Raw genomic sequence first — 22419 nt, 5'->3', positions numbered from 1 at the left:
CTATCTACAAGGGTACCCAGGTGTTTATGTGCATGACTGGCCAGGTCCTGTCACCTTTTTCATTTGCACATGAGGCAGATCGACCATTACCTATTTCAAAAAACAATCTAGTGCTTTTGAAAAAAATTATATTATTTGTATTCTGTAAGCAGACACACTTACTAATACCAGAAAAATCTGGTTTTCAGCTCCTATGCAACTATCTTCTAACAACTCCAGAACATTCTACACCAGCGATGGGGGAAACCTTAAAAGAAATAAGATTTCTGGCACAGTCGATAGAAAACTACTTTTCAACAAAATACCAAAATTAAAGGTACAAGACTCAAAGGTGACCTCGAATAAATTAGTTCCGGTTTCTGATTCTAAAGGACTTTCAGTAAGTTTCTATTCCAAGAAGGTTTTCTCAAGAACACTCTTCATCGGGAGCCATGTTAATTTCTTCCAGCTTTTCCTTAGTGCTATCAACTAAACCAAGAGCTAAACCTTTACATTCACTGACAAGAACAAAACTGACTGGTTTTTGTTAAGTCCTTTACCCAACGTCAAGCTGATTTTCTCCAGATGGTTTTGTCATTAAGTATTTGTCTACCTAAAGGAAAGAAAGGATGTTGTGGAATATAAACCTTCCAAAACAGGTATATCAATTAGGCTTTCTCTTCTCCAATAAGCTTCTCATGTAATACGTTTCTGAAAAATAGGCATTTTGCCACATTAAGTGGCATTTCAATCATGATATTGTTCACTCTTGTGAGAACAGAATATCAGTGTGCCATACTCTAAATATAGCACACTTAGATAGTTCTGTCTGGATCCTGATGGTTGCGGTTGCCTTATATCTAAATATTTCATCATAGAGAATTCAAAATATTGGCATAAGTCTTCGCGTCAGTATTGGTATTATAGTTGACCCTAGTTTGTACAATAAGACATTTGTTAGTTATTCATAAGCAAATCCAAGGATCCAGAATAGCACCTGAACTAAAGAATTAGTGTGATTGTAGTTGTTGCCGTTGGACAAGATCTAAAGCGAGAGGATCTGAGTTCAATTGGTTGTATGACCAACTGCTGCTTTGTCCTTCCCACTGCCTATGCCTTGCTTTCTTCATCCAGACAGCAGAAATAACAACTGTCCCAACTACCTAACATGGCTAATGTGAGGCTCAAATGAGTTAAGATAAATGCAAGCACTTAAAAGACCACAAAGCACTCCAGAAATGTTCAAAGTGCCTTGAATTAACTAGCTCTTTTACATATTTAGCTTATGAAGCTGACAAAAGGGCCATCCTAGCCTTTCTTTAAAATTTCATATTTTTAACTAAATAAAAGTATCCTCAAGTTATTTATTCCAGCATGCATCATGTGATATCATTGGCCATACTAAGAATTCTTGGTGAAGCATGGAACAATATGGAAAAAATAAAAACACTTTTAACTATAATCATTATACTGTAGCACATTTACATAATAAAAACTAAAATAAGAAGCAAGTTTTAAGGTACTCTGTGGTATTCATAGTCTTTTCTGGAAAATCCAAATGAATGCACAAGTTTTGCTAGTATGGCCTCATAATGCTCTTAGTTAGTGTTAGTCCTCTTATTAGAATACAATTGACTTAGAAGGAAAGACAGAGGTCATTAAATGGTACACTTAAGATCTGTGCACATCGTTCTATATAAATTCCACCTCAAAAGAAAAAGTCCTCTAAACAAATATTGAACTCTAGTCAATGATGCACATGTTGAAATATTTAGGGTTGAAGTGTACTTATAACTGCTACTTATTTTGAAATGCATCCAAAAACAAAAACAAAAACAGATAGAATAATGGATAGATAGAAGAATGGATAAAGGAATATACAGGTGACAAAGTATAATAAAATATTAATAGTAGAATCTAGGTGGTAGGTACGTGAGTGTTCACAGACCTCTGTCAACCTTTTTTTTTTTTTTTTGGCCATGCTGTGAGGCTTGCAAGATCTTAGTTCCCGGACCAGGATCGAACCTGGACCCCTGCAGTAAAAGTGCAGATTCCTAACCCACTGGACAGCAAGGGAGTTCCCTTAACTTCTTTGTATGTTTGAAATTTTCTATAATAAAGTATTAGGAAAAAAGTAACCGGTGAGAGCTTCCCTGGTGGTGCAGTGGTTATGAATCTGCCTGCCAATGCAGGGGACATGGAATCAAGCCCGGGTCCGGGAAGATCCTACATGCCACAGAGCAACTAAGCCCGTGTGCCACAACTACTGAGCCTGCACTCTAGAGAGCCCGCGAGCCACAACAACTGAGCCTGCATGCTGCAACTACTGAAGCCTGCGCGCCTGGAGCCCATGCTCCACAACAAGAGAAGCCATCGCAATGAGACGCCCGCACACCGCAACTGGAGAAAGCCTGCGCACAACAACGAAAGCCCAACACAGCCAAAAATAAAAACAAATAAATAAATTTATTAAAAAAAAAGTAACCGGTGAGAAAGGTAGATGACTAAATGAACAATAGGCCTGGGAACTGTGAATTGCAATTAAAAAATCTTGATTTGAAACAAAAATGGAAGGCAGAGGTAACCAGAGGATAGAAGAATACGAATAGCTATGTATACCTTAGAAAGATTAGGAAAAGGAGAGAACAGGAATTCCTGGACTGAAAGAAGAAAATGGAGGAGGGGGAAGGGCAAAGGGTTGGGTGGGGAGAAAGGAAAAAAGGAAAAAGAAAGGAAGGAAGGGAGGGAGGGAGGGATTATAATTAAAAATACCAGTTCTGCAAATATCTAGATGAGACCATTACACAAAATGAATAAATCATTACCAGGACCTACAAAATCGACCAAAAAAAAAAAAACGTCTAGAACTTGAGGCAAAGTAAAAAATAAAAAAAATATATATGAGGCAAAAAATACATGAGTCAACACTGGACGGCCTGGCAAAACAAGGAAAGGTAGATGCTAAGCACAAACTAAATCTCAGGAAAGTATCAGAACCTATAATGGTTAATTTAAACTCATCTTTTATAAAATATAATGCCTGTAAAGGGTCGAAGCGAACTCATATAATCACATCTCCTATTTCCACATTCAGAAGTCCTAAGAATTACCAAAAATGTTTTTTAAAGTTTCATATTTTGAATACATAGTATTCTCATATACACAACACAACTGACAATCTTTCCAATTCTTCTTTTCATAAGATGACATGCCAGTGATGCACTTCCTTCCTTGCCAACAATGTTATTCAATAAATGAACTCTAATGGGCTGTATGTTCAACATGATTTATAATACTACTTCATCAACTGTGCAGAACCTAAATTAGAAAGATGTCTCTTACCAACAATTTCATTCTCAGTTTGCCCTACGAAGTAAACCATGTTCTAGTACCACTCAAATGGCCTCCTTTCCCTACGCCTTTTAAAGTATCTCAGAAATACACGGTCGTATGTTCAGAGAATGAAAGGAAGGGAGAGAGAAAATTACATATTGTTGAAGATAGGTCACACTTAAAAGTGTGAAATAAAGCAGAAAACAAGAAAACAGCAGAAGTACTAGGGTTAACAGAAGCTCAGGTGACGAAAACAAAGATAAAACCAAAAATGAGGGAGAAATATGAAAGCATGCAATAAGGATATGATTTTTTAATGTAATACGGAGATTGTAAAATTAGGAAATTTTAATAAATCATATACCTTTAATTTTTCCCTTTTCAACAAATATCTACTGAGAATTTGCAAGGTACTATGTACATACTAATCACTGCCTTATAAGTAGGCAAAAGACTACAATGGGAAAATTAAAATGGTAAAGAGGTCAGAGAATGTACTTATACTATTTCTGCATATCCTTTCTTAATAGTGTTCTCTGAAGCACAAAAGTTTTTACTTTGAGGAAGTCAAGTCACCTAATTTTTTTTTCTTTTGTTGTAAGGCCTTGGTGGTGCATAGCTAAGAAAGCACTGCTTACCCCAAGGTGACAAAGATTTACTCCTGTGTTTTCTTCTAAGAGTTTTACAGTTTTAGGTTTTATATGATCCATTCTGAGTTAGCTTTTTATATGCTGTGATGCAGGGATCCAACTTCATTCTTTTGCATGTGGATATCTACTTTTCCAAGTACCATTTGTTAAAAAGACAATTTTTTTCTCTCATTGAATTGTCTTGGCACCCTTGTTAAAAATCAACTGACCATAAAAGTAAGGGTTTATTTCTAGACCCTCAATTCCATTCCATTGATTGATATATATATCTTTATGCCAGCATTACACTGTCTGGATTATTGTAGCTTTACAGTAAGTTTTAAAATTAGGAAGAATGAGCCGTCCAACTTTGTTGTTCTTCTTTAAGATTGTATTGCCTATTCTCGGTCCCTTATCTTTCCATACAAATTTTAAGATGGGCATGACTATTTCTGCACCAAAAACTGGTGCAGGGAAAAAAAAGGGGGTGGGGCAGCATGGATTTTGATAGGGATTATATTGAATCATAGATCAACTTGGGGAGTACTGCCATCTTAACAACATTAAGATTCCAAACCATGAACATGGGGTATCTTGCCATTTACTTAGATCTTCTTTAATTTCTTTCTACAATGTTTTGTGATTTTCAATGAACAAGTCTTGAACTTCTCTTATTAAATTTCTTCTCACATCACAAGGGTTGTTTTAAAGATCAAATGGATATAAACGTTTCTATAAGCTGTAAAATGCTTCAGAAACATAAGGTATAACTGACACCAAAAAAAAAAAAAAAACCCCCCACAAAAGATCTGAAATCAAAATAGCAAAAGAGGTGGCAAAGCAAAACTCAGAAGTAAATCCCCTGGCTAAAGTTAATTTTAGTTGAGCCACAGGTGGGTGGGTAGGTGGGTGGGAAACTGTACATTTTCAAACACAAATCTAATCCAACATCAGACCTACATACTTTGTGGGAAGGCACTTTTCACTATTTCCAATTAACTAGATATGTAGCAACATCTCTTACTGAACTGTACAAGGGTGTGTTTTCTTTCTGAGGTATGTGGAATTATTACTGAAATACTTCTTCCATGAAAAGGAATGAAAATCAAAATATGATAGAAGCATGTAACTAACCACTGCCACTAATAATAAAATAGAAGGGACCAGAATTAAATCCCAAAGGGGGAAAAAGAATTAGCCTTAGAACTTAGGTTCTCCTTCTGATTGGGAATGAATTCTACTGACGATACTCATAATAACTCTATTCTAATAGTAACAAAAATAAAACTTAGAACATAATACAAAAAAGAAAAAAATTACATGAATAAAGACAATCATTTTAATTTCTTTTTAATCTACGGTAAAACAAAACACTAAGCTGAAAATGACCCAAACTGACAACAGCTTTAAGTCAAGGCCAGTCAACATGATGCAATAAACTGTGGCATTAGAAAACTCACGGGAAGCAAGCAAAGACAGGGACAAGTTTGATATCATGCCTATAGGGTACAAAAAGATGACAAAATGGCATGTAAAGTTTGATTGAAAATATGTAAAATTTTGTACATATGAATAATAAATGGCAAAGGCAATCATGTAAAAAAGAAAAAAAAAGAATTTTCTTTTTTCTTAAGCTTTATATACTGTTGATAATCACCTTACCAAAAACTGATTTCAGCTAAAAGCTACAATTCTGTGGCTATTTCATAGTATGAAAACTTGTAAGGATAACCAACTTTGACACTATATTAATAAGCTTTAAGGGGGAAAGATTCATTTAGCCTCTCAGACCAACTGCAAAGTATGACTATAAAAATTTATGTTGGTCATCTCTGGTAAAACCATAATTTTCTAACAGATTTCACATCAACCAATACACTTATGGACATAATCAAATTCTAAGTAAATGAAAAACACATTGCTAATTTTAAAAAGAATGAACACCATTATATTAACCTTAAAAATGTAATAAATTTAAAACTCTGACTCAAATCAACAGGTCAAAGTTAGAACAAAGAAGCAACCATTAATGTCCTCTAAAGTCTTGGGGAAAACATCAATGTTTAAGTCTACACGTTTTTATTATCAGAGCAAAATTCTTGAAAATTTTTGGGTTTCCCTGAAGACCTGTATGATTCCTTCCACCATGTAGCTCACCCACTAGGGAAAAAAAATAGGGGTGACATGAGGTACTTTTATAGCAGAAAGGAAGATGCCAGCATTTTCCCTCTCTTGAGCTGCGTTGGTCAGGTTTGTGTAGCTTAAACCTGTCTTACATAGAAAGACAAAATAATGCCCTGAAATGGTAGGCAAGATACCGATTAGGCTCATAAAAGGAAGAAGTCAACAAGATACAATGCGATATAAGTACAATGTTCATGAGGGAATGATTAGAGAGCAGAGCTGACAGCACAGCTGTGACAGTAGCTAATCCAAGTGCTACTCCAATCTAAAGACACAGGCAATGAGGTCCACTCTAGACACATCACCTCTGCTCAGAAAAGACTCAATACCAACAGTTGGTGGCCCCTTTTTATAAAAATAAAGGGAAACTGACCCTCCCATACCTGTTCACCCACTACCCCCATCCCCCCAACACACACACACACACACACACACTCTCTCTCTCACACGCACACACACACACAGAAACACACACACACACACACACACACACACAGAAACAAAGAGAAAGAAATCATTAATAAAATAACTTCCCAGAAATTCAGGACATGAGTCACCAGATTCAAAGGGCCTACAGAATGTGTAACACAAGTCCTGAGTCCACAGGTATTTCATAGTGAATTATTATAGTTAATTTCAAACATGGGGGCAAGGATGATTTTACAAGCTTCCAGGGGTGGAAAAACCAGGTCACATATAAAGGATTAACAATTAGAATTTTCAGTCTTCTGGAAACAAAAAGTAATTCTGGCAACAAGACAATAGAGTGATGCCTTCAAATTCCTGAAAGAAAATTACAGACAACCTATGCCCAGCCACACTGTTCTATTCTCATACTTGATTATCAAAAACACTTCAGACACACAAGTTCTCAAAAATTTACCTCTTTTACACCCTTTGTTAATAAGTTACTAGAAGATACATCTCTAATAAAAGAGAAAATCAAAAGGGAGGAAATTTAGTGTACAGGAAATAAATCCAACACAGAAAAGGCAAAGGGAATTGATACCCAGCGAGGGTGAGACATCCCAGGAAGAAAGCTACAGATTGAAGCAATGAAATTCAAGAGACATAGTAGAGGGCTGTCACCACCCAAATTCCCACAGCCTTTAAGACTTCTTTTTAATATGAGCTGATCTGGCCCAGGTTTGTATCTGAATTTACTTTGTCTTGACCCCATGTTGATGAAGTTCCCGCTGTCCTACCCCCAGGTGCCTAGATTGGCCGAGGCCTTATTTCACACCACAGACGCATTTTGCTTTTACCTATTCTTAACGGCTAGAGCAGGAACTGCTTAGAAATAGCAGTGTACTTCCCCAACCATATTTCTTCTAGATATTTAGTACCTTGTAAAAACTTCAGCTCTGCCAGGTGCCCTGATTGTGATGAGTCTTATGGTTTCCCAGGACTCATAAGCCAACTTTCCCAAGGACTTAACAGAAAGGACTCAAGGAAGACTGTTCAGCTTATCTTCTCCTGCAAGCCTTCATTTAATAGTGGCAATACGGCCCTTTCTCTTCATAGCTAGGTTTATATTTGCCATTCAGGTTTTCAAAACTGACCAAATAAGGTACTGCTTAGGGATACATACTGTGGTAGAAACTGGCCTATTGTTCACCAAGGTCATTTCCCTTTTCTGCCCACAGCTATGCTACATTTCACAACCTTCCTTGCATTAAGTACAGCCATTTGACTGAATTCTGGCCAATGGAATGTGGACAAAAGTGACGTATGTATTAGTCCAGGCCCATCAAACTTCCCATGGAATCTACCACACTCCCTCTCTGCCCTCAAATGTGCCAGCCAGACGCAGACAGCTCAGTGAAACTGTGAAAGTCTTTGAGCCCCAGGGAATGGCAGAGTCACTAGATGAAAGGGGCTCGAGTCCCTGGGTGACTCTGTAGAACCAACTAGTCCTTTGCCAGTGCCTCCCAACTCACAGCAGAGATGTGAGTGAGAAATAAGCTTTAACATGTTAAACCACTGAAACTCAGGGGTTTGTTTGTTACAGTAGGTTAGCCTAACTTGACTAACAGACACAAAAAGGTGGTCAAACTATTCAGTTTCTCAAAATTAAACCATGTATTGATTAGAAATACATATTGGAGGGAGGGATGGGACTGCAGGGCTAGGCAGGGAATGGTCCCAAAAGAGTGATTAACGTGTAAAATGGGATTATGACTACCTGGAGGGGGAAAAGGTGCCATTTAAGGATATTTACAGGAAACTTCTAGGATACTGTAATGTTCAATTTCTTGGCCTAGGTAGTAAGACTGCAGCTGCTCATTTTATTATTCTTCCTGAAGCTGTATTTTTGCTTTCTATTTCTCTACAGGTATTTCACAAATAAACCACTAATTATTTTGCTCAAAATAAATTAGAAAGAGTAGACACTTGAAAAATCTGTTGGAGCATTTGGGAAAAATAAGGTGAATAGAAAACTAAGCTTAAAAAAAAAAAAAAGGCCTTAACCCCCAGGGAAAAAGAGAAAGTTAAACAAGAAAGGAAAAAATAACGATATAATTCTTGGCTTAAGTAGTAAATAATACATATTTAGTTATAATGAAAACACAGATTTAAAATTCCAAAACTGGAATGTTGCAGGGAGAGGAAGTAGGAGGAAACAATGAAGAAATACCACAAAATAACAATAAAAAACAACAGTTTTCCACCATTTGAAGATATTTTAAGTGCACATATATGTTTTTTACACAAAATGGGTTTATAAAATATGTGCTATTTTGTAACCAGCTATGGCAGACAGACACTGAGGTGGCCACCCCACCATGACCTCCAACTCTTGCTGTTCACATCTTTGTGTAAACACCTCCCCAAGAATGTGGGCAGAACTTATGACTTGCTTCTACCAACAGAATATGACAAAGGTTATGAGATGTCATTCCCATGATTATGTCACATTACATAAGACTGTCTAGCCTGCAGACTTGCTCTGGGCTCTCCCTGATGGTCTGATGAAGTGGTGAGACTGGGAAACACCAGAGGGTCAAGAACTTCAGGTTGCCCCTATAAAGAGCAGCTGGGACTTTCCTGGTGGCACAGTGGTTAAGAATCCACCTGCCAATGCAGGGGACACGGGTTCGATCCCTGGTCTGGGAAGATCCCACATGCCATGGAGCAACTAAGCCTGTGAGCCACAACTACTAAACCTGCGTTCTAGAGCTCTCACGCCACAACTACTGAAGCCCGTGTGCTCTAGGGCCTGCATGCCACAACTACTGAGCCCATGTGCTGCAACTACTGAAGCCCGTGTGCCTAGAGCCCATGCTTCGCAACAAGAGAAGCCACTGCAATGAGAAGCCCGCGCACCACAACGAAGAGTAGCCCCCACTCGCCACAACTAGAGAAAGCCCAGGCACAGCAATGAAGACCCAACGCAGTCCCCTCCCCAGAAAAAAAAAAATTTAAAAAGCTGAGAAAAGCCTGTAGGAGCTTGAAGATAGCCTCTAGATTACGAAGTAACTTCTAGTAAGCAAGAAGCCTCAGTCATAAAACCACAAGAAAATTAATTCTGCCAAAAATCTAAGTGAGCTTAGAAGCAAATTCTCCCCCAGTCGGGTTTTCAGGTGAGAATTCAGCCCAGCCAACATCTGATTGCAGCCTCATGAGACCCTAAGCAGAGGACTCAGTTCAACCTCGCTCAGGCTCCTGCCCCAGAGAAACTGTAGGATAATAAATGTGTGTTGTTTTAAGTTGCTAAATTTGTGTACTTTGTTATACAACATAGAAAACAAATACAACTGCTTTTAAAACTGTGGATGAATGAATTCAGCAAAGTTGTAGGGATACAAAAATCAACACACAAAAAATCAGTTGCATTTCTATACACTAACAATGAACAAACCAAAAAGGAAATTAAGAAAACAACACCATTTACAATAAGAAAAAAGAACAAAGTAATAGGAATAAACCTAACCAAGAAGGCAAAAGATGTTCACTGAAAACTACAAAACATTGCTGAAAGAAACTAAAGGACTCATAAATAAATGGAAAGCCATCTCAGGTTCATGGATTGGAAAGCTTAATATTGTTAAAATGTCAAATACCCAAAGAAATCTACGGATTCAATGCAATCTCTATCAAATCCCAATGACAGTTTTTGCAAAAACAGAAAAACCCATCCCAACATTAAAACTCCTGTGGAATCTAAAAGGACCCCAAATAGCCAAAACAATCTTGAAAAAGAAGAACAAAGTTGAAGGTATCACACTTCCTGATTTCAAAACTTACTAGAAAGCTACAGTAACCAAAACAGTGTGGTATTGGCATAAAGAGAGACATATAGACCAACAGAATATAATAGATAGCACTAAAATAAACCCAGCACATGTGGTCAAATGATTTTCAACAAGGGTGTCAAGATCAGTCAATGGGGAATGGACAGTCTTTTCAACAAATGGTGCTGGTAAAACTGGATATCCATATGCAGAAGAATAAAGTTGGACCCTTAGTGTATGCCATATACAAAAATTAACCCTTAGTAGGTCAAAGAAATAAATGTAAGAGCTTAAACTGTCCATACACAAAAAGCTTCCTGACATCGGATATAGCAATAATTTCTTAGATAGGACACCAAAAGCACAGTCAACAAGAGAAAAGTTAGATGAAGTGGATTTCAAAATTAAAACTTTTGGGCATCAAAGTACACTATCAACAGAGTAAAAAAAAAATCAACCCATGGAATGGGAGAAAATATTTGCAAATCATATATCTGATAAGGGATTAATAACTGGAATATATAAAGAACCCCTAAAACTCAACAACAACAACCCATTCAAAGATGGGCAAAGGACTTGAATAGATATTTCTCCAAAGAAGATATACAAATGGCCAAAAAGCATGTGAAAAGATGCTCAACATCACTAATCATGAGGGAAATGCAAGTCAAAACGCAATGAGATAGCACTTCATACCCATTAGAATGGCTATTATTTTTAAAGAGAAAGAAAGATAGAAAGAAAAAAGAGAGAATAATTGTGTCAAGGATGCAGAGATATTACAACCCTGTACACTGTAAAATGGTGCAGCTGCTGTGGAAAATGGTATGGCAATTCTTCAAAAAATTAAACATAGAATTACTATATGATCCAGCAATTCCATTTATGGATATATACCCAAAAGAAATGAAAGGATGGACTCAAACAGATAAACACTTGTGTTCGTAGCAGCATTATTCACAACAGTCAAAAGGTGGAAGCAACCCAAATGTCCATTAACAGGTGAATGGATAAACAAAATATGCTATATATCTATATCTATATGATGAAATATTATTCAGCCTCAAAAAGGAGTGAAATTTTCATACATGCTACAACATGGATGAAGCTTGAGGACATTATGCTAAGGGAAATAAACTAGTTTTTAAAAGACAAATACCACATGAGTCCACTTATATGAGGTACCTACAGTAGTCAAATTCATAGGGACAGAAGGTAGAATAGTGGTTACCAGAGGCTGGGGGGAATGAGGATTATTGTTTAATGAGCACAGAGTTTTCATTTGGGAAGATGAAAAATTTCTGGGGATGGATGTTGGTGATGGCTGCACAACAATGTGAATGTACTTCATGCCAATGAATTGTATACTTTAAAATGCTGAAAATGGTAAATTTTATGTTATGTGTATTTTACCACAACTAAAAAACCACCTTGGATAGAGAGCAAAAGATGAGTGCAGTAAGACAGGAGGACAGCGACCCTCTTATTTCCTTGACTATCTACTTAGACATAGTGATAACCATGATAGGGGAAAAACATCTAATCTAAACCTACAATGAATTTTTCCCCCCTATTTTTAGTCCTATAATCTATGCATCACTTAACTGGAATGCTTCTCTTTTTTTTAAAAATAGAAACAACATGTATGCTTACTAATTATATTGTAATTATACAATAAATATTACAATAATTATATTGTTTGTTATCTTAAATGATTAACCATTTAACAGAGAAATAAACAAGTTAACATCCTAATGCTCTGCACACAGCATACTCTACTCAAGGCAGAAATCAGACAGCCAAAAAGCCGCTCCTAGCTGTTAAAATGTTTCTATTGAGGCAAGTGGGAGATGTAGAAAGAATAACAAAGTGATCAGAACAAGCAACTTAAAAGTTAAATTTGTTTCCTAAAGCAGTAAAGACATTTTGTATCAAAAGTAGTTAAAATTTTGGTGTTCATAATGAAAGAAAACTAAGATATAGAGGGTTCAAACTGAAAGCACTGGAAAAAGATGACTATGATTTTAAAGTAATAATCTACTTCTGAGAAAATAAAAACACCCTGATAAGCCGCCGCACTCCAAGGTTTTCCCAACCTCTTTTCCGCTCTCTCCCCTCTGCTCTGTTCTAATCCCACTCTTTTAGGAGGAGGAGGGGAAGGCCGAAACAGGGAAGGGATATAACAAGACAATAGGAATAAACCCGATAATAGGAATAGAGAAGAGAGAAAAATATTCCGATTATTTTTTCTCCTCACACTGAATACTAAATACATCCTCATCATCAAATGCTAACAATCCAAATTTCTGAGGGCAAGAAAAACTCAATTTCCTGGCGTGCCAACCTAACCTAAGGCAAAAGAAAGGAAACTATCTGCGGGCTTTGCATCTATAAATGAAGTCTGTATGCCAAATTCTTCAAACAACCTCCACTCTAATCCAAGGCTGTGGATAAATATGGTGACATGAACCCTGATCAAAAGACTGGCACACTAAGCTCTTTAACTGCTTTCTGGCCTAAGAAGTGAGATCAGTTAAAGAACTTCAAACCCAAGTACTTTATTCACTTAGCACAGAAAGACCAAGGTTTTCATGAGAAAGCACCTGGTACAGAAAGGCAGCTATGCTGGGACACAGCATCTGGTAATAAGCAAGAGTTTAAAGAGATAACTTCCTGATATTACACATGCTACTGTACAGTTCTATGGGAAGAAGAGAATGAGAATTTGGGAAGAAGCTGATTTCTCTGTATAAACTCAAAATAATCCTGTAAAACAGCCCATCATTCCCAGTGTCCTTTTGATCCCAGGGACAAGTGTGAAGGTCTCTGAATTGGACTACCATTTCAACTCGGGGCATGACCTCCCTGCATGGGTAACAGTAACGTCTTTCCCCTGTTGTAAAACATTTGACTGATCCCCGCCAAACACTCTCAGAACCAGACATGACATCAATACTGGTACAATCCTGTGCTCCTCTTTGTGCACATTTTTCTAAAATGCTGGCCTCGTTAGTTCTCCTTAATCATGCTCATTCCCTAAAAAGGGAAGACCAAAAAAAACTGGATCCTAGGATACGCATGCTAAGCACATTTTCACCCCAAAACTTAGCCTTAATCTTCTGAAGGCAAATGTCTTTATAAGCTCCCTCTTCTGTTGCTGCCACTTTTCCTAAACCGCAGGCCTTCCTGACTTGCAGTGGGGCCAGGATAGATTGTGGTTATGTGGTGGGTTCTGTCAGACGAGCTTTGACAAGGCCTCAGAATAGACCCTGGGCACCAGCCAGGGAAACTGCCACTCACAAGTTCCAGCTTCATCCTCATATGTTAGTCCCTCAGCACTTTTTTTTTCCACTAGTCTCTCTCATTTTAAAAGGGCAAAGATTCCTGAACCTCCTCCTGGTCATGAGTGAGCTGTATAACATTGAAATTAAAAATGTAAACCTCCCTTATTCTGTTCACAAACACTCTGAAGAATAAAGACTAAATCTGTACCTACCTTTTGCCTTGAGAAATTAATCCATCAATAGCACTTTGGTTTGCAAAAGGATTTTGGATCTCAAACCCCACAGAGGTTTATTTTATTAGGAATAGACTAGGCTATGGAAGATAAAGGAAGAGAGAAGGTAGGCCATTTATTTCCCATGTGACTAATAATATGGCAGCAGACTTCTGCAGGGCAAGAAGTAAAACTATATACAATGTTTTTAATTGATATTGGTCATCAAATCCTAAAACAATCAAGTTACTACAAAAGGCACTCATTTAACTAGTATTACCAAATATAAATGAAGTAGTTTGTCTGTAATAGCACAGTCTTCAAGGTACAGTACTTTTACCTTTACCTGTATAAATAAAATTACCCAGCTGTCACTCTAAAATGTTGAAAATTACCTTATAAAATACATTTACAGTATATTTTTAAATTGTGAGGATAAAGAATACAAAGCAATTAAGCACTCTTTTCTCCTACAAGGTTAAGAAAAAGGTAACTTCTATTATAAAATAAATCCCAATATAAGCTTGAAATAAATTTTTAAAATTTCACAATTTAATTCCCAAACTTACACTCACACTTTCAGAAATAAATTCCATATACACACTTATGCACTAGAGCAAAGACTTACATACGAGTTGTTCCTTACAGCAGTGTTAGTGGAAAGCTAAAAACAACCTAAATGTCTGTCAATAGGGAATGTTAAAATAAATTATGGAAAATGAACAAGCTATGGTTCATCTACACTAGGCAGGACATCCATTCTTTTTAAAAATTAGATGGACATATGTGCTAATATACAATGATCTCTAAGACATATCAAGGGTAAGAATGAAAGGTATAGGACATTCCTCCTAAACATAGGTGATTATATATGCAAGAGAAAATTTGGAGAGAGATACACAGGAAACCATTAAGAGTGGTTGCTTGGATTATGTAGTCAGCGTAGGGGGTGGGGGAAGAAGGTTAGAAGTTTATTGTGGAAAGAAAACTTCCTTTTCACCATATAACATTTTCTTTTTAAATGTTTAGCAATTTTAAAAAGTCCCACAAACATCTACTGAACCCATGAAGTGAGCACTCCCCTTCTATGGATGCCATTTCTTCCCTCTTCTTTTTTTAAAAAAATTAATTAATTAATTAATTTATGGCTTCATTGGGTTTGCGCATGGGCTTAGTTGCTCTGCAGCATGTGGGATCTTCCCGGACCAGGGATCGAACCCATGTCCCCTGCACTGGCAGGCAGATTCTTAACCACTGCACCACCAAGGAAGTCCCTTCTGTCTTCTTAACCACCTGTATTCTTATCTACTGCTCTCCCCACCACTAGACCAAAACAGAAGCATACATATGGAGCAAATCTCAGAGCTTCTACAAGAAACAGAATTCTCTCTCCATTCCCCAACCAAAATAAAGATATAACAGAATAAATGAAAAAGTATTAGCATATAATAAACCCAGTTTTTAGCCCAGTGTTTTATTCCTTTTAAGTGTGGCTTAATTTATTGTAGGCCAAAAAGTTTTTAAAGTGAAAGCACAATGTGCAACACACAAAAAATCATTTCTAATGGTATCCTATCTATTACCTTAAAGGAAAGAATGGAGAAAAAGCCAAAGTTATTTTACTCACAGGGTAAATTTTGCTCAATTCCTTCCTTCTGAAGTTTTAAAAGTTGAGTTTTGAATGATGGTCATAAAGTCTTTATTTGCAAACTGGATAAGGTGGTACATTTTTCCTGTTAAAGGACCATCTCTCCGTTCAGATTCTCCAGAGAGAAAGCAACCACCTAAAAGGAAAAGGCTATGAAATGGTCTCTATGTAGGTGCAATGGAAAGTGCTTCTATGCTGAGGACAGAAGAACTGTATTTCCTCTAAAATGATCCTCATCGACATTCCCAACACGCTATAGGGAGTTTTTTTTAATATATATATTATCATCAATTCTGTTCCTCTTCCAACTAGGAGCAGGGTAAACAATTCACAAACAGCTTTGCAAGAAACTGCTCCCTCTCTCTCATTTCTAGTAAAGATCAGTTTTTGGTTTTGTTTTGAGAGAAAAAGACTCTACTTTGCCAAATATATTCCCCGTATCACTTTTTTCCTTCATTGTGGAGATGCTTAAATCCTGACCTAAGAAGGCTTCTCTTGCATATCTACCTATCAGGACTGTCAGTTCAGGCAGTTTCCACAAGGGATTTTCCAAAAGGGAATAGCTGTTCACTGGAAACTGAAACTCTTAAGTCACTATTAGCTGGACACAAATCAAAAGCAACATTAGGGAACACTCTGAATATAAGAATGGACATCCAAGGAAATAAGATGCGGAAATTAAGTCAAAGAATTAAAGGAATTTCGTAAGCAAGACCAACAGGGTAAACTTACTATTACTTTACAACTGATAACTAACTAAAGTTCCTTATAAATCAAAATCAAGGTAAAATAAGCTGACTTCCAAAAAGAAGAAAAAGAAAAGAAGGCTAAGAGTATCAAGAACGCTGTGATTCAAAGTCATTTTGCTTAGCAACACGTTAAAAGCCAAAATGATCAAATTACATTTCTGTAATAAAAAGTTATTTCTAGTTTAAAATGAATTCATTCCAATAATGAAGCACCACTTCAATACACACTTTCTTCTCTACCAGAACTTAAATATGAGCTCAGTATAGTCTCACTGCACACTTTTAAGGGCAGAATCCCCCAAATGGGTAAGGCCTTTCACTCAAGACTCTTCTGTGTACCGCAGATTCTTTCAGTGAAGTTTTTCCTGCCTTAAAGATGTAGCTCTCCTTTTCACCGATATTTATTTTGTCTCTAGACACTTACCTTCCTTTATTTATCTTCCCACATTTGGCAAAAAAAGAAAGTGGGTAAAATCACAACAATCCACTTAGGAACTAACAAACTATTCTAAATCCAAAGCTTCTGCAAAAGTTCACTTTTTATTTCCTTACTATACTTCATGACAATAAATATGCAGCAACAAACCTAACAAAGCATCATTACAACACTTCCTATGAGCAAAGGCATCTAATTAAACAGGCAGTAACAAACTTCTAGCTTTCCTCTATTCCAAGTTTAATATCCATATCAATGATTCACAAAGCCAGTGACCTAACTTCCTAAATGAATCACACTTTCCGAAATTCTTATTCTACATGAGTATAATACTGGGTCATCATCTCTACATGTGTTAAACAGAGCATGATGTTTGTTAAACGGTTAATTCTGCAAGACCTTCAAACCACAGCAAACGCCAACTTCCTGCCAACTAACCCTTACCTGCAACACTTTGCCTTTTCCAACAATTGCACCTCTTCATACAGAAGCATCCCCCAAATAAACATTTTACCTTGAAACAATGTTATTTTAAACACTAATTAAGAACTGATCCATCCACACCCTGCTCTCCATCTCTGTGGTTCCATTACTGTATCCACATTCTCTTCCCATTGTGATGCCATAAAAAAGTAACGGGCACTGTTATCCTTACATATTATCTTTTAATCAATGAACCTACGCTGCAGCTTTTCTTTTTCGGGCAGAAATGCTGAGTCATTAAATGGAAACTCAAAGAAAATACGCTACAAAGAGTTACAGTTTAGGATGCAATATTTCCCTGGCCAGGTCTCCGCAGCCTTATATTTGTATCTCCCACGGTGGAAAAAGTAGAGCAAACACTTGCACTTTTCCGTCCCCTCGAAGAAAGAAAAAGACACAGGTTTCCTTAGGTTCTCTGGCTTCCTGCGGGATATCCACGGGCACGAGAAGCAGGCCTGGCTGGAGCTATATAGCTTAACAATCTGGGTGTGAATAACACCTCGCATTAGTCAAGCATTAACCCTGACACTCCTAACAAGCGCCTGTTATGCCCGCGCTTCAGTTCGGGTCAAGGAGGAAGAAAAAAAATCCCACAAAAGCGCTACGCCCTCCACCGGCCTGACACCCTTCCCCGGGGTGGCCGGACGGGTACAGAACCGAGGGAGTGCCGCGTCCGGGGAGCAGGAGAAGGAGCCCCGAGCACTCGAAGCGGAGAGACAGCGGCCCGAGTTCATTTCTCCCACAATGGGAGTAACGCCGTCCCCGCTCGCGGACCGAGGCTGCGCGTTCGAGACCCGGCGTGAAGCCCGAGGACGCCGCAGGCAGGGGGCAACCTCGACCCCGGGGCCCGCCTGGGGGCCCGGCCCCTAGTAGGAGTCCGCGGCGGCGCGGGCCTCGCCGGGCTGCAGAGGCCGGGAAGACGGCCCCGCTCTCCGCTCCCCTCCAGGCCGGCGGGAGGAGCGGCCCTTACCTGTCTCCGGGCGCGGGCTATGGCTGCGACGCCGCCCGGGAAGGGCCGGAGCGCAGCTCGCCGGCCGGGAGCTCGCCGGGGCGAAGGGCGAGGGGCGCGGAGGGCGGACTGGGTCCTGGGTCCCCGGCCAGGCGGGCCGGGCTGGATGCGGCGGCTCCCGGCGCGGCAGCCGGCCGGTCAGTCACGCCGATGTCCCTAGGCGCCGCGGCTGAGACAGCGGGAACCGGCCCCCAGGAGGAGCCGCAGCCCGAGCGGCGGGCGGCGGAGGCGGAGGAGGGGCGGGGCCACAGTGTCTATGACCCGCTCACCCGGAAGCAGTTGTGGTCGCGGTGGCGCGCGCTGCGGGACGGGCTTGTACCCCAGCCGCCGGCTGCGCACCGCCTGTGGGGAAGAGGTTTGGGACCGCGGGTAAGGTGGAGGCCCGGGCGGCCTCCCGAGGTGGCTCCTCCGGGCCCGCGGGGCCCACCCAACCCCTCCGACCCAGGACCGGGTCCGGGAATGTGAATTGATGCGCGTGCCCGTTCGAGGCAGCCCCTGCCCCGGTCACCTCCAAACTGTCCGGCCTAGTGGGCTTGGGTGAGTGGGCCCGGGTGTCAGTTCTAACGGTAGGAACGAAGGTGGGTGGGTGTGGTCGAAATGCTGAAAGCCTTATTTCCAAAATGAATGATTTTGAAATGATTTCCGTAGAAGAATGCTGGGGCCGAGGGGGGAAAAATATAGAGTCCGTTAAATATCTGATGGACACGGACCTGTCCTTCATTCCGGAAGTCTCTCTCGAGATCCACCAGGTTCAAGGCCCTGGAGAAAGACCGGGTCCTGCGCTTTGGGAAGCTCATTTTCTAGTAGGGTAGACGGATTTAAGCAAACAAGGCAATGACAGATTGCGGTGCGGCTCCGCAGGAAATACACAAAGGTGATGAGAGATTTTGTGGGCGAGACCTCTGGCAGGATGGGTTGGTTGGAGAAAACCTCTAGAGGGAAGTGGTAGTTGAACAGCCTCCTGGGAAGAAGGCACGAAATACACTTCGACACCACTTTACATCCAGGGACTGTAGGTTCCAGAACCCCCTGAATAAGCCCACAATTCCATGTTAAGAACCTGGCTCTAATGCCTTCCAAGGGCTGTTTCTCTGCTGCCCGCCCCTGCGATTTCAGAAGGCTTGCTCTCCCTTTAGAGTTCATGACGGCTGGAGTATGACACTGCAAGGGAGGCATGAATTAGGGAACTTTGGTCTCTAGGCAGTAAGACATCAACAGGTGGCTTCACCACAGGAGAATTATCATACCATCAGCCTTGAAAGACAAAATCTCTAACCTCGCACTTTCTCTTTCCATGTCACTATTTTTCTCAGACCTGTGAGCAAACACTGAAACTATGGTTTTCACCTGGGATCAATAGGGGCTTAATATTCCCAAAAGATCATACTATGTTATGATCTGAATAAAAGAATTAATGACATATTTTTGCTAAATCAGTTAAAGATAAAATAAAAAGCGGACTTTCAAGAGAGAACCTATTCAGGCACCTGAATAATACCAATAAATCCAATAATGTTTATTAAATATTTAAGTTTATATAACTGCATAATTAATGGAAAGATTGGGTAATATTAGGATTAGATGCTCTTGCTTTTTAAAATCTTTAGCCACTTGTTTTGGTTCATAGTAAACTAACAAAGAAAGGTTTTGCCATATCTTCTGGGAAAACTGGGAGGAAGCTCACACTTATTGACTACCTACTATTTGCACAGCATTGTACTAAGCTATTAAATATATTATCCCTCTCAGTACTAGGACCAGCCTTGAGATATGGGGATTATTATACCCATTTTAGTAACAAAGACATTGAGATTCAGAGCAATTATGACTTGCCTAAGGTAACAAAACTAGTAGCTGAGAGTCAGAATTTGAAACTCTAGTCTTTCTGGCCCTAATTCCCCTTTTACTTTATGCTATATTGCTGTACTTTAATATTTAAAAAGGAAACATAAATGAAGTGTACGGCCAAGCAAATTTCTATATTGCTCTTATAATTTTATTATGAGAGTATACTTTAAGGTAGAGTGGTATGAGGCAATTTTGGAACTTCTCTGTATTTTTACTTCTCCCACTATAGGATATTTGCCATCTGTTGCCAAAAAAACTATTCCACTTGTTTTAAAGTTCACAATGGGGACTTCCCTGGTGGTCCAGTGGCTAAGACTCCGCACTCCCAATGCAGGGGGCCTGGGTTCGATCCCTGGTCAGGGATCTAGATCCCACATGCAGCAACTAAAGATCCTGCATGCCGCAACTAAGACCTGGCGCGTCCAAATAAATAAATATTAAAAAGAAGTTCATGGGCTTCCCTGGTGGCGCAGTGGTTGAGAGTCCGCCTGCCGACGCAGGGGACACGGGTTCGTGCCCCGTTCTGGGAGGATCCCACATGCCGTGGAGCAGCTAGGCCCGTGAGCCATGGCCACTGAGCCTGCACGTCCAGAGCCTGTGCTCTGCAATGGGAGAGGCCACAACAGTGAGAGGCCCGCGTACCGGAAAAAAAAAAAAAAAGTTCATGACGGCATGTGTCTTTTAAAGGCTGCTAAGAATGTTATAAAGTATGACACTAACATTTTGTCATTGCAAGGGGATCCTGACTAAATGCATCACTCTGAACTGTTTCACAACAGTCTTCCTCTGCACATTCTCTCTGCCAAAAATATGTGTTCCCAAATCTTTATGGAATAATTCTGACATGTGAATGCCCCCAGGTCTGTGTGGGCTGTCCGCTCTAGGGACATATTAATAGATGAAGGAAAATTTTGAAAGTGTTTATATGGTTTTGAGCAATGAGGTGGTAGGATCTGTACATTTTTGTTCATTTCATATCAGATCCTTCACATTTTTCTTTGATGATGTCAAGAAATACAAATTTTCCTTTCTCAAGAGCAAACACTCATTTTTGTGGCTTTCACAAAATTGACTTTTGCAAACACAATACTATGTTTCACTCTACACACATCTCTGGAAAACATTAGTTCAAACATTAAAAATAGGATGCTACTTTTCAGAGCCCAGTATTTTTATTAGTAAAGTGTATATGTAGCATACTTTGAAAGAATTTTTTAAATTTTGGTTGACTCCTTACAAACCTATGGAAACCTAGCAAAGCAACAGTCTGTGACTGCTGACTATGTATTTTGCTTTAAGCTCTCTTTCCAAACATTATTTCTTATCTAGATTTCCTATTTTTTTCTTGCTTTCCTATTTTTGGGGGTGGGGGAGGGGAATAACTATAGACTCACAAGAAGTTACAAAAATAGTACAGACAAGTCCTGTGTACTCTTTACCCAGTTTCCCCCGTTGGCAGCATCTTACATAACCTATAATACATTATTAAAACTAAGAAACTGACATCTTGCTATCTTTAGATTTTTAGTTTCTTTTTGTGTTTCATCATATCAGAAAATTACCACTTTGCAACAATTCATTTCTGTTATATCTGGCGCTTCTCCCTTTCCTTAATTAGCAGACGGCAATATCAATAAGCTTGCCACAATACTCGTCTGGAATTACAAGTTTACTAAAAAATTCTGTGGGTCAACACACTTAAAAGTGATTTATTTGTAAGATTTTTGTTTTTTCTGCTTATATTGTTCCATGTCTTCCTGCCCTAATAAACCTATAAATTTATACAACCTGCGTATGTGTGTTTTAATACATCCTCTGACCACTGAAATGTTTTCAAAGAGATTGCTATTAAAGTAAAAGAATGCAGGGCTTCCCTGGTGGCGCAGTGGTTGAGAGTCCGCCTGCCGATGCAGGGGACACGGGTTCGTGTCCCGGTCCGGGAAGATCCCACATGCCGTGGAGCCGCTGGGCCCGTGAGCCCTGGCTGCTGAGCCTGCGCGTCCGGAGCCTGTGCTTCGCAACGGGAGGGGCCACAGCGGTGAGGGGCCCGCGTACCGCAAAAAAAAAAAAACAAAAAAAAACAAAAACAAACAAACAAACAAAGAATGCATAGGTCCTCATTTGACTGGGAAAAGAAAAAAAAAGTTTGTAAACATCTAACTATCCGAATGAGAATGCTGTGGTCTGTTGGTTTGGAAGCCAGATCTCACTTACGGCTAATTCTAGCTCCATATGGATTCTCCTAGCCAGAGCAGCTCATCCTTTACTCCACCAGAGAGCAAACGAAGGAAAGAGAAGTGTAAGTTACTTTCTTCAGACTTAGTGATGAGGAAAGTTTGATGAGAAGGGAGAATTTGGAAATTCGTGTAGGTATCAGTTATGTATAAATG

General features: G+C 39.5%; 1 protein-coding gene across 1 annotated transcript in view; it reads right to left on the bottom strand.

The window, feature by feature from the left end:
• The window catches only part of LRRFIP2 (LRR binding FLII interacting protein 2), a 105716-nt gene extending 87318 nt beyond the window's left edge, over positions 1-18398 (bottom strand). Inside the window, exons 1-2 of the mRNA XM_029243298.1 lie at positions 18143-18398; positions 15484-15640 (exon numbers count right to left, since the gene is read on the bottom strand). The gene's annotated coding sequence lies outside the window, so the exon portion shown is untranslated. The remainder of the gene's footprint in view (positions 1-15483; positions 15641-18142) is intronic.
• Positions 18399-22419: the final 4021 nt, after the last annotated feature.

This window comes from Monodon monoceros, unplaced genomic scaffold, assembly GCF_005190385.1.
Source record: "Monodon monoceros isolate NGI ecotype Baffin Bay Population unplaced genomic scaffold, NGI_Narwhal_1 Super_Scaffold_3, whole genome shotgun sequence".
Taxonomy (NCBI): domain Eukaryota; kingdom Metazoa; phylum Chordata; class Mammalia; order Artiodactyla; family Monodontidae; genus Monodon; species Monodon monoceros.
Note: the sequence above shows the minus strand (reverse complement) of the source record. Positions and strands in the feature narration are given on the sequence as shown.